The following is a 6,000-nucleotide window of genomic DNA, read 5'->3' as shown; positions in this document are numbered from 1 at the left end:
TTGTTATCGTTTTTATGGTTAACTCGGTTTTCCTGGGTCTTTTCATGTGTGTTATGAATAAATCTTCTTTTTTTCGGTACCGGTACTGGTTTTATTTTGTTGTATTTTTCCGCGACACCTTAAAGGCCGGTCCATGAAAATATTGTCGGGCATAAACCGGTCCGTGGCGCAAAAGGTTGGGGACTGCTGCAGTAAGCTACGAACGCCCAAAATGTTGAATTATTTTCAAGTGACTCGACTCAGGTTTTAATGATTTTAGATTAACGGGGAAACTTACAGTCTGTCTTGAAGGGAAAATACCCGTGTAATGAGTTTGTATGATTTCGCTTTGACGCTCTGAAGGCTTAAAGATTTACTGTCACTGTCTCAGTTGTGTTTGTTTTGTCATGAGAGAGTGTTTATGAATGAAAACGGGATTCTGCTGTTGAGCTTGTGGAGCTTTTCTGGCAGTTTCTCGGCTAAGTGCCGTTTCAGAAATGATTCATTATGCCTGCGGTTTGTTTTGAAAATGAGCAGATTATATACAAAGCACTTATTTTTTCTACTTGCCTCCTTTTGAAATTGGTGGAATAAAAGACAACTTGATTCATCTTCTAATTGTTCTGTTGTTATTATTATTATTATTATTATTATTATTAAGCTTCCAATGCAGTCAGTCAGCAAGCAGGTATTTTAGCATTTGCTAAAGCATAAATGGTACTTTTATCCTCCTTCAATCTTTTTAATACATCAATGCCTCAGTTGACAGTAACAAACCTGCGGGGCGTGATAATGTTATGACATCTGTACTAATGGATGACTGCATTGATGTTCTAACCCCTGAAGTGCCACAGGAGGTCCTTATTCATATAGAAGTAACCACTGACTGCTTTTAATTCCTAGGCTGTCCGAATTGACAAAAATGTCCCCTGAATGTGTCCGTCTGACTTTGCACTTAACTGAGAAGTGAATGGCCACAGGGACTGAGCATTTGACGGAGAATGCCAGCGTTAAATTGTTTTTGTCCTCTCCTTTAGGCTTTCTTAATAGGTTTATCTGGTCTACTTAGAATTTCTATTGTAAATGATTCCAGGCGCTGACGGACGCGAGAAAAATGGAAAATCGGTTTGGAGAATCCTTATCATTGACCTCTACTTTGCATTTTAGCTGTGTGCTGTCGAGGTTAATACATCAATGCTGCAAAAAGATGTGAATCTATTAAGTGATTTACCCTTGAGTTTAATCTGAAATATTCATCATGAAAAAATGTTTTTTTTAAAACATCTAAAACTACTAAAAAGCTCAGAAAATGTATTCCATTTCCACTTCAACTTAGTCCCACAAAGGGAAATCACATCACTGCCGAGACTATTGTGACTGTGTGTAATGAACAGAGATGGGCAGTAATGTGTTACTGTAATCAGATTACTTTTTCAAGGAACGAGTAAAGTAAGGGATTAATATTGCGAAAAAGTAATTAGATTACTGTTACTTTCCCATAAGCATGCTGTGTAACTGCGTTACTAAACCGTGATTTTGTTTGTGAGAGTGTCTCATGACAATGATGTCAGAGCGTGCGACACCTGTGGCAGCAACAGACGTGTGCAGATCAACATGGATAATATGGAGTGTGGGAGAGAGGGTACGACCATGCAGCGTTTAGAGCGTGGATGTACTGACATTACTTTGAGTTTTATTCCATAAAAAGTGACAAAAACATTAGTGTCCGCTGTACACTTCTTTCTAGAGCAAAAAATTAAACTTCAAATCTGAACAAGCATCTACCAAGCCATCTACCAAGAATGTGAAATTCATAGAGAAACCCCCGGATCCCCCCCCCACTGACATGACCGCTGTGGCACCGGGCAAACCTACACCGGCCCCACTCCTGCTGAGAATGATGGGACTTAGTGCCGCTGAATCTTTGATTTTATTTATTTTTTGCTGTGTTTTACTTGCATCTATTTGAAAGAGTGAATGTAAAAACAAAACATTATTTTATTTTATATGCTGGAATATACAGATAATAGGTTTAAATGCTAAACAAATTTCTTCAAGTCAGAGAATGTTGCATATAATTTAATTTTTGCTTGATGAATAAAGTTGCAGTTGCAAATATGCAGAAAAAATAGAATTGGGCTGAAAGGTCTATTGTTTATTACGTATTCAGGTTGTCTATCATGTAACTAAGTAATAAAGTAACTAATTACTTCTGAAAATAAGTAATCAGTAAAGTAACTAGATTACTTTCTTGGATAATTAATCAGTAATTACTTCTAACTAATAATTAATTACTATTTTCAAGTAACTTGACCAACACTGGTAATGAACTTGTAAACTTCCTCTTGCAGTGGTTGCTTCGAAGATGGGCATCAAATCCAAGAGCTACTCAGCTTCGTTTGTCTTTTACATACAGTATATATAAATATAAATATATTAGTGGCAATTTATCCTCCTAAGACCCGAACTCTTCCACGGCATGCATTTTTGATTTCTCTTTGATATTTGGGCATATTGGGACCCAATGAATGTAAAAACAAAGAATGACCAGATTCTTTTTTTACCTGATTTTTGTTTCTAAGAAAACGAGAGCCACATATGAGGATATTCGTTTAAAATTTCGATAGAACAGTAGCAGTATATTGTCCTCGTAAGTGGATATCAGGCCCTTGTAGAGCAAAATTGAGTATTTTGGTCTAAATAACCCAAAATGTGATGTCCACATATGTGGACGCCAGGTCCTAGGTGGTTAATCCTCCTGTTATCACATTTGTATTCATGTCAGATTCTTTTAAAAGTTGTTGCTAAAGTTCTTTGGGAGTTTTCCCATATAAGACACACATTTTCAGAAGTTAGACACCCCCACCCATGTTTTGTTGGTTGGTTCCCTTCTTACAATAGTCACAAACTGCACAAATTTATTCAGCAAAAAAATTCAGATCTCTTCCTGACATCTGACTTTCAGATTAACCCAAGAGTCAAAGACTATTTATGTCAAAACCAGCCTGTGACTTGGAGTCTCCACTGGTTGCATGCAGTGGCGGATCTAGAAGGGTGGCATGGGGTGGCAAGTGCCACCATAAGATGATCCCTTGCCACCCCAAGTGCCACCCCAATTTTCCATATGACAGTTTTGTTTATTAAAATAAGATAGCATTAACAGTTTGAGCGTAGTTACAATCAACAGTTAATATAAATGCTAAAACTGAATATATTGCATAGTGTTTCCCCCCTACATCATTAACAAATGGTTCAGCCCATAGCAGGACCGGCTTTTTTCATCATAAGTGATGTTTATGATTGTGCCAGAGCACATTTTGAACAACACCATGGGTGGTTGGATGTTACAGTCTGGAAATGGAAGGAAGGTGAGTGTTATTAACCCTCTGTGGTCCACGGACACGCTGCACCTCCAAATCACATGACTGATGTAAGCTGACATAGAAACAGGCTGCAGCCACGCAGCGAGACAGAGCGAGCGAGCGAGAGCGAGAGTTTTTAGATGTGGGAGATTTGTGACGTTTAGTGTGGAGTGTATAAGTGTGTTGTGTTGTCTTGTGTAGTTGTTCTGTTGTGTAGTCGTTTTGTTTTGTGTGTCAGTGAGGGCACTAATTAATGTCACAGAGGCACATTTGCAAGGTAAACACTGTCACTAAGTAGAAAACCGCGGAGTGATACACCTCCTGTTGTCAGGCCTGCAGGTTTATCCCTGTGCTGTTCTCCTCTGTCTTTTTTTTTACTGGCACACATCATTTGTGGGGCGTCTTATTGCAACACCTGATTGTTCTCTCATTTTAGTTTTAGTAATATTTTTAAATGGTTGTACAAAATGAAAAAACAAAACAAAACACGGCAGGTCTATTGGCTGTATTTTTAGATAAATAGTTGTATATGTTTACAAAATGTACATTTTATATTTGCATTTCAAGTTATAAAAATTTACTCAACATATTTGTGTGTTTTTTACAGTAAAGAAATACTACTAGGATTTTTAGTTCTTTGTGTGATTTCAGATCAGTAATACTAATGCAGTATGTCAGTGAAAAAAACAACTAAATTCAGTTGAGCTGAAAAGAAAGATACCAAACAAGGCAAGGGAAAAAAATAAAATGAAACAATCTGAGGGTGAAATACAAACGTAACTCAAAAGGAATCAAAAATGGCCGGTTGTATTTCAGACCTCAGTGGGTTAATCCACCAAATCGTGAAAAATTAGGTTTAAATTTTTGTTCATGACAGTGCAGATTTCTGACATTTTGTGTAATTTAAGCTGTAACAATGTGATTGTTTTCTAACAAAAAACAGTGTGAAACTGTAAGTTAGACTTGTGTTTGTAAATGAACCGCCCCATGTTGTGTAGCTTTCTGGGTTTTATAGTTATTGGGCTACATATTTATTTATTATACAGGCTATACAGTACATAAGATCAAAACTCACATGTTTTATGTAACTAAAGTGTGTAATTATGTGGGCTACAGACAATAATTAAGTTATAGACGATATTTATATGAAAAACGTGTATACTTACTGCATTTGAATTATTTTACCAATATGTAACCACCTGCATATGTGTTTGAAAAAAAAAGGCTTTGATTTTGCCACCCTATTTGATTTCTTTGCCACCCTAAGAAAATTTCTCTAGATCCGCCCCTGGTTGCATGGCAACTGCGAAGGTCAAGACCATGTCATAATTGCCCGTAAGGCACAATGTCATTTTCACATTTCGATTTTTTGGATGAGTTGCATCAATCTTATCCTGTAATCCTAGCAGATCCATTTAAGTCAGAAGACTGTTTCCTGTCTTTCATTGCTGGCTTGAAGCAGGTGAGGCCGGGGCCGATGAAATATGATTAGGATGACATGCACTTTATATATTCTCACCTACTTATTTGGTCATTAATCAGAAAAATCAACACACACACAAAGAAGACGCAGCACCCACTCATTTACCTCGCTAAAATAGCTTTATAATAATCATATTAATAGTAATAATATTAGCCATTAGAAAATGTTTCGACAACGTTGACAGTGTTACATTCTGTGTTGGGGTAAACCACGTCACAGTGTGCCATCTCTCTGGGCTTTCAGCGCTGTCAGGCGTGCTCCTTTCGACACATCCAGACCCATGAGTCATTATGAAATCCAGAAAATCAATTTGTATGTACAAAATGAGAAGCACAACACAAGAAACAGAATCAGGATGTACACCGGGCATCGTCCTCCACCGCCGTCCAGCACGTCTTCGGATCGCTGTGTTCATGCACGTTGTGTACTCACTGGTGGCAATGTGAAAGTTCATATTTTATGGCATCTCTATTGCTATATGCTCCAGTCAATTCTTTTTCTTTATAGGATGAAAAAAACCCCAAAAAACCCCCAAATAAAGCAAAACAAAAGCATTTAATGATTTAACTGTACAATATACTGTCTTGGCACTGAATCGAACGTGTATAAAACAAGTAAGCACGACAATAAAGCTGAGCTTAAAGACAGAAAAGCTTAATGTGTCAAACCCGTCTGATTTAGAAATCGTGGTGAGACATGAAAGAGAAGGAGAAGAGGGGGCTATTGTGTTTTTTGCTACATTATAGAGTAGAACACAGAGAGTGGAGCGTCTTATCAGTTTGAAGTCTGTGTTTCGTCTCTGTTGTGGCAGCACTAAGAGTTCAGAGTGGAGTAAAAGCACACGGAGAAAGAAGGTCTTAGGTCTGGGTCTTCTATTCGCTCCACCTGTTCAGTGCTTACTTTTCTCTCGGTGATCTCACCCCGCATGGGAGTGTCCATCCGTGATCCCAGAGAAAAATATCTTCCCAGAGTTATTTTCAGTTTCCTCTTCCTCTACTCCATCTCCTTAGTAGCAGCGATTTATTTACTTTCTCGTTAGATATTAAACCTTTTCTTCTAGTTTTTGTTTTGTTATTGTACACAAGACTCATCCTTGAATATAGAACAATGTTTACCCCATGGCTGTGACTAACAACACCGTTTGTAATAATGGAAGGGATGGCAATTATTAACCAT

Source organism: Simochromis diagramma, unplaced genomic scaffold, assembly GCF_900408965.1.
Source record: "Simochromis diagramma unplaced genomic scaffold, fSimDia1.1 OVJJ01000753.1, whole genome shotgun sequence".
Classification (NCBI taxonomy): Eukaryota; Metazoa; Chordata; class Actinopteri; order Cichliformes; family Cichlidae; genus Simochromis; species Simochromis diagramma.
The sequence above is the reverse complement of the archived record's forward strand: the minus strand, read 5'-3'. Positions refer to the sequence as shown.